Source organism: Coenobita brevimanus, chromosome 52 (genome assembly GCF_032717465.1).
Source record: "Coenobita brevimanus isolate Jiangsu-jjx chromosome 52, ASM3271746v2, whole genome shotgun sequence".
Classification (NCBI taxonomy): Eukaryota; Metazoa; Arthropoda; class Malacostraca; order Decapoda; family Coenobitidae; genus Coenobita; species Coenobita brevimanus.
In genome coordinates, this window is record NC_137005.1 from 9,225,255 (window position 1) to 9,233,001 (window position 7,747).

Genomic DNA, 7,747 nt, shown 5'->3' on the forward strand with positions numbered 1-7,747 from the left:
TGGTGAAGCATGGGGGAGAGAGAGTAGTACAATGGATATGGAAGATGTGCAGATTGGCCTGGGAGGATGTTTGAGTCCTGGAGGATTGGAAGTCAGGTATAATTACTCTGCCTTACAAAGGAAAAGGGGGAAAAGAACTGTGAGGTAATCATAGGGGCATTTGTCTTCTTAGTGTAATAGGAAAAGTATATGGTAGGATACTTAATGATTGAGTTAAGGAAACAACAGAGGAATTAGTTGGAGAAGAGTAGGGTGGTTTTAGAAAGTGAAGAAGTTGTATTGATCAGATATTCGTTCTTAGGTCTTTAGTGGAAAGGTTTCTAGAGAAAGGAAAGAAATTGTATGCTGCCTTCATGGATATGGAGAAAGCATATGACAGGCTGGATAGACAAGGATTGCGGAAAGTATTAAGGATATATGGAGTAAATGGGAGGCTGTTGAATGCCAGGAAGAGTATGTATGAGGGGGCTAAGGCTGCAGTGTGTGTGGATAGTGAACTGAGTGAATGTTTCTTTTTGAGTGTCGGATTGAAACAGGGATGTGTCGTGTCCCCGTGGTTGTTCAGTCTGTATATGGATGGGGTAATAAAAGAGATCCAAGGTAGGGCAGGGGATGTCGTAATGACCCAAATGAGAGAGGGCAGTGTTCAGAAACTCCCTGTACTGTTGTGTGGAGTTGATACTGTATTGTTAAGTGAAGATGAAAGGGAACTGCAAGGATTGGTGAATAAGTTTTTTAGTGTGTGTAAGAAATGGAATCTAAAGGTGAATGTAGGGAAGAGTAAAGTTATGGTCTTTGAGAGAAATGAAGTTACTGGATGTACAATGAGGCTGGATGAGGAGGAAATGGAGAACGTGAGTGCATTTAAGTACTTGGGTAGTGTGATGAGTAAGGATGGAAGTTTAGAGGGTGAAATGCTTGTAAGGATACAGCAGGGAAGAAAGGTTGCTGGTTCTTTGAAAGCAGAGTTAAGGAACAAGGAAGTGAGCAAGGAAGTAAAAAAGTCAGTGCATGACAGTACAGTATTGTGATACATACGCAAGCGTGTGCAAGTGAAACTTGGACCTTGTTGGAAGGACACAAATCAAGAATGAGAACAGTGGAAATGGGGTATTTGAGAGGAGCACATGGAGTTTGAAACATGGATGTGTCATGTCTCCATGGTTGTTCAATCTGTACATGGATGGGGTAATAAAAGAGGTACAAGGTAGGGTAGTGGATGTTGGAGTGGCCCTGGTGAGAGAGGATAGTGTTTGGAAACCCCCTGTACTGTTGTTTGCACATGATACTGTGTTGTTGAGTGAAGACGAAGGGGAGCTGCAAGGCTTGGTGGATGAGTTTGAGAGAGTGTGTAAGAAATGGAATCTAAAGGTGAATGTAGGGAAGAGTAAAGTGATGGTCTTTGAGAGAGGTGAAGTCAGTGAATGTACAGCGAGGTTGGATGGTGAGGAATTGGAGAATGTGAGTACGTTTAAGTACTTGGGTAGTGTGATGAGTAAGGATGGAGGTTCGGAGGGTGAAGTGCTTGAAAGGGTACAGCAGGGAAGAAAGGTTGCTGGTTCTTTGAAAGCAGTGATAAGAAACAAGGAAGTGAGCATGGAAGTGAAAAAGTTACTACATGACAGTATTGTGATACCAATTCTAACGTATGGAAGTGAAGCTTGGACATTGTTGGAAGGACACAAGTCAAGAGTGAGAGCAATGGAAATGAGTTATTTAAGAGGAGCCTGTGGAGTCACATGGAGAGACAGGCTGACGAATGAGGATATAAAGGAGCGTTGTGGTGTTGATGTGGATGTGATAGGAAGCGTTATGAGGAACACACTGAGGTGGTTTGGCCATGTGGAGAGGATGGAGGGTGAAAGACTGATGAAGAGAGTGTATGTGAGTGAGGTGGAGGGGGGAAGAGGGGGGGGGAGGCCGAAGATGAGATGGAGGGATGGGGTGGAGAGGTATATGAGAGAGGGGGGTGTGAGTTGGGAGCAGGGCAGTGAAATGGCGGGGGACAGGGCGACTTGGAGGCGATTTGTTTGTGGCCACCCCAAACGGGATTGAGGCGTCTGGCAATAGATAGATAGACAGACATGGAGTTACATGGAGAGACAAATTGACAAATGAGGATGTGAAGGAGCACTGTATTGTGGATGTGCATGTAATAGAAAATGTTAGGAGAAATACATTGAGGTGGTGTGGCCATGTGGAGAGGATGGAGAGCGAGAGACTAACGAGGAGAGTGTATGTGAGGGAGTTGGAGGGGGGGAGAGGGAGGGGGAGGCTGAGGTTGAGATGGAGGGATGGAGTGGAGAGGTATATGAGGGAGGGGTGTGTGAGCCAGGAGCAAGGCAGTAAAGTGGCATTGTACAGGAGGCGATTTGTTTGTGGCTACCCCTTACGGGATTGAGGCATCTGGCAATAGATAGATAGATAGATAGAATAATATAATGAGAACTCAGTACACTAATGTAATGTTCACTTGAAGTCACTGTATTTGGTGTTTTGGAATTAAGTCTGCAGTAAATTAAAAATGAATTCCCTTTCTTTGTTCAGTAGTTCCAGTACTACCTGTAAAGCTGATATGTCATTTTCTGTCACAGTAAGGTACCAGTTGTTTAGGAAAAGTCATATATCCCACAACACATCCCAAACCTACAGGGACAACTCAGCATAGTTGTGGTAGGAGTGTAGTGTGGGTGGTGGAGAGTGAAGGGTGTGCTGGTGTCTGTGCTGAAGGTTTGCCCTATGGTGCAACCCTGGTACATGTTACATCTCCTGAATGATAATCCTCTGCGTGAAACTGTGTACTAATATTTTTGTATTCTAATAAAAATTGTTTGCCCTTTGGCCATGTTGAAATTACCCATATTCATGTATTAATATTTGCAGTTGCAGTTCTGGAAGGTGGAATGTGAGTACAGTATTTACTGTTTTTTAATTGAAGGGGAATGTTATTTTGTAGTGGGAGGTTAACCATTTCTGTCTGATAACTTTTATTTTTATTATTATTACTGTTATTATTATTATTAGTAAATGGTAGGTGGGAACGCTCACCATCCACTCACTCGATGTAATGCTGCTTTTAGGTGACTGCCCTTTCCTCTCTTCCTTTTCTCCTTCCTTCCTCTTCTGTCTTTCTTTCCTTGTCCCTCTGTGTATGGGTGACTCTGCACTGAGTGATGAGCCAAATGTTTTCCTGTACACCAGGAAACCATTTACTACACTGGATGGTAACCAAATAACCACAAAGGTGGCATCTTTATCATCCAATTCCAATTGTTACAGATTTTTTATGAATGGATTTCTCATGTAATTTGGTGTATGGGTTTTATTTTATTTTTGTATTTGTTTTTCCATTCTCTGTCAAAAAAAATGTCATTCTTGTCATTTTCCATGGCTCCAGCTTCTGTCTGTGAACATGGCTTTTAATTCCTTCATTCAGGAGAGGTCTTCCCCAAGCTGAAAAAGATTGATAAATATTACAGAATGTAGCTTGAAAGACTTTGCATGGCTAAAGATAGGCATGTTTATAAGGTTGTACTCTTTTTACAGTAACTTGGCCTAAACTTCCTATCACTCCATCCTGAATGCTGGGTTTCAATAAGAGATAGGCACTAGAATATGATGTAGAGCCATAGTATTGCCTCACTGTGCTATTAAGCAATGTGAAATAAACTGCAAAAAGAAGAAAATCTGGGCCTGGTTTAGGTGAAAAGATTATAGTAATCCCATCATATGTCTGTAAAGTAAGAGAGAGCATCATTTATCCTCACATACCATCACTTTGGCACAAACATTCTCTCTCCTGTGAACTGTTTATGGCGCTTCATTTCATAATGGTGTAGTCTATATATTTTTTTTGTGGTAGGTGGGGGCGCTTACCATCCACTCATTCGATGTAGTGCTGCTCTCAGGTGTCTGCTCTTTCCTCTCCTCCATCCTTCTTTCCTTCCATCCTCTTCTGTCTTTCCTTCATTCTTTCCTCGTCCTTCTGCCTACGGGTGACTTTACACACCCTCTTCTGTCTTTCTTTCCTTCATTCTTTCCTCTTCCTTCTGCCAGTGAGTTACTCTACGCTGAGTAACAAGCCAAATGGTTTCCTGTACACCAGGAAACCATTTACTATGCTGGGTGGTAACCATATAACTAAATTTTGGGGCTTGGTGGTTTAGTGAGTAATTATGGTGCTCCAATCTGGTGAAGGTTTATATCCAAGTGATGGTTGGGATTTACTGCTCATGTAATGCCACTCGGTTGAGTGAACCTGGTCAATCTCGTCTTAAATGTCAGGACCAACTTGCCTAGCCATGGGCTTCAACACTTCTTATGCGGCAATGTTGGATTGGATGATGAATGAATGAATGATGTAGTATATATTTTTGTGTTTTATAATGTCTGGTGGACTAGTGGTGTGAGGCACCAGTTAGGGTGAAGGCTGTGTGGTTTGCACATTGGTTGTAATTTCCAAGAGACAGTCATCAGAAGCATAGATCAGTCTTTGGTTCTGAAATGTGGACTTACCATCTGGAGTGATAGCCTCACCATGTGTGGAAGTTTAAGCTCCAAAAGGTTACTGTTTTTTTTTTTCTTTCTTCTTTTACATAATAAGAACCGGGGGAATAGGCTTGTAACCTCTTTAATGAGCTGTTGTATTGCAGCTTAGCCTTTAGCTTGGCCATTGAAGGGGCAGTTTCTTTTATCATTTGTATGGTGCATTTGATGACATTGTGGAAAACTATATTTTTGAAATTCAGGTACTCAAATCAGTGTTAATTCCTCTAGTCATGCTACTGGCGTATAAATTTAGTCAGCTTAGGAGAGAAGTTTCAAACTAGGAGTTGATTTAATCTTCATTAGCTGCTTCATCACCAGAGATCTCACTTAATGCATGTGATGATGAACTGATTAAAATTAAAAGAACATCATTACACTAAAGTTAATGGATGTGAGAGCATGTAGCATGATTGGGACATTTGTGGTAAGAGGAGTTTTACCAGGATCAGGTCACATTGTTGTAGTGTCTAAGCTGAAGGTGCAGTGCATGTGAGTTTAACATTTGCAGTACAGTGATGTGTGGTTATGTTATCATATAGGATAGTAATAGTAAATACTGTAGTAGACAGCAAATATTTTAGGTTAAAGGTGCCATAAGTAGATTTAGATTATTGGGAAAGCAAGGAGTAGATGTAAGAACAGTAGTGTTATAATAAGGGGATAAAATATTACATTGACCAAATGGTATGTATTGTATTTATAAGATGGGAAGAGGGTAGATATTATTCCACTTTAAAAAGGGGAATGGTACCAAAAACAATGTGAATGTTATTGAGAAATTACTTTCTTTTCTTTCAGAGTGGTGACGGAGTGCAAATTTATCCCAGGAACAGAATAGTGCAGAGTTTAAAAACAACAGGAGTGAAACAGTGGAAGGTTAGAATAGCTAGATTTTTGTAGTTAGAATATGTTTATATCCATGGGGTGGTTGGGGTTTAGTGCTCACGTAATGCCACTCAGGGATGAGTGAGGCTGGTCGCCCTCATCTTAAATGTCAGGACCAACTTGCCTAGCCCCAGGCTTTTATGCTCCTCATGGGGCAACACTAGATAAGGTGATAAATGAATGAATGAAAATATTTACCTTAAGAATGCTGGTTGAAAAGCATATTATGAGGACAACTAGAGAGAAACAGGGAAGGTTAGCATAGGTAGATTAGTGTATTTTAAATATTTACTTTGAGAATGGTTGTTGAAAAACATATGATGAATAAGATGCTCTGATGCCATTATATGATTATTAAAGTACATTGATGCAAGTTATTGTTGTTGTTGTGACTGTAGGCTCATCTGGAAGTGAATATGTGGACTTTAGACTGAAGCTGTGCTTGTCCAGTCCACCATCCACCCCTATGGGGGGATAGGGAGTGAGTAGAGGGACGTTTGTATGACTGGGCACTAGGGCTGTGTGGTTTAATCATTGCCTCAGAGTGAAGGTGTCTGTCTCCAGCATCCCAGTGGTAAGTGTTAAAAATGATTAAATATGGAGCTGAGGAAAGGGTGTTGGAAACAAAAGTGACTTAGTCTAAGTGTTTTGCTTATTGGAGAATTGAAGGACAGTGGTAGCTTTGAAGTGAATGTAGGATTGAGATGAGTATCAGATTTCTAGTTTCATTTTTGAATCTACAGAGCAAAGCGTATGGGAGGGTTGCATAGTCGCTATTTTTTTAATATGGGGGTAGGGGGGTTTCAAGAATACTCCCCCAGTATCTCTGCTTGTCGTACGAGGCGACTAAAAGGGTTGGTGGTGGGTTAGTGCCCCACCCCGTAAAAAGAACTAACTAAAAAAGCGAACAAAGCGCCTCGGACCCGGACGGACCATACGTTGACGACGACAGGAACGGACGAAGGACATTCTTAGGGTGGGAACGTGGAATGTGAGAGGAGTGAATGATGAAGTGAAAGAGAGAGAGATTGTTCAGGTGCTTGAGGATGCAAAAGTGGATATATGTGGATTGACTGAAACTAAATGGGAAGGTGAAAGGGTGAGAGAATGGGAATATCGCTTAGGTATATGTGCGGGAGTCAGTGAAAATGAGAGGGCAAGAGAGGGAGTATGTCTGATGATAAGCAAGAAGGGGAAGGAGTATATAAGAGAGTATGGAACAGTGGGTGCAAGGATTGTATGGGTGAGGATGAAAGTTGGTATACAAGTGTGGGCGACTGTATGTGTGTATGCCCCAACAGAGGATCGAGTGGCAAGAGTGAAAGATGAGTTTTGGGCGAGTGTAGAAGCGTGTATGGACAAGTTTGAGAAGAGCGAGAGAGTGTTGTTGATTGGAGACATGAATGGCAAAGTGGGAATGTACGAGTGGATGGAGTGGTTGGTCAGTGGGGTGTGCCAGCTGACGTAGATGGGAATGGAAGTGCTTTGGTGGACATCTGTGCTTGTAAGGGGTTGGCAATAGCCAACACCTACTTTAGGCATAAGATGATCCACCGGTATACATGGAGAGTAATGAGGAGGATGGATGGTGAACTGGTTGAACGAAAGGCAATGATAGACTACGTGTGTGTGGATGAGCAAATGAGAAGACAAGTGTTGGATGCAAGAGTGTGGAGAGGGTGGGGGAATGGAGTCTCGGACCATCACAGTGATGGCCAAGGTAGAGCTGCAAAGAAAGTGGTTGAGGAGACGAAGGGGAAGACAGGAGGAAGCAACTCCTGTGAGAAGAGTGGAGAAATTGCAAGATAGTGAGAAAATGACAGAGTATAAGAGCATAGTGGAAGAAAGACTGGGAAGGTATGAGCTAGAGCAGATGGAAGGGGTGGAACACGTATGTAAGATATTCACGGAAGAGATAGGCGCAGCGTGTGAGGCAGTTTGTGGAATGAGGAGGAGATGCAAGGGTGTGTAAGGGACAGCATGGTGGAATGATGAGATGAAACGAGCTGTGGAACAAAAGAAGAAGGCATATAGTGAATGGTTAGCGAGTAGAGGTAGGGGAGAAGATGAGAGAGAGAGGTATATGTGAGCAGGAGAAGGGAGGTTAAGAGACTGGTGAAGGAGAGTAAAAAGAAAGTGGATGAGGAGTTTGGGAGGAATCTGAGTGCGAAATGGAGGGAGAGTAAGAAATTGTTTTGGAAGGAGGTAAAGAAAGTAAGGCAGTGTGAAAGGGGAAATAGTAGGGGAGTGAAAGATAGGAATAATAGATTGTTGGTGGAGAAGAGAGAGAAACTGAGGAGATGGAAGGAGCACT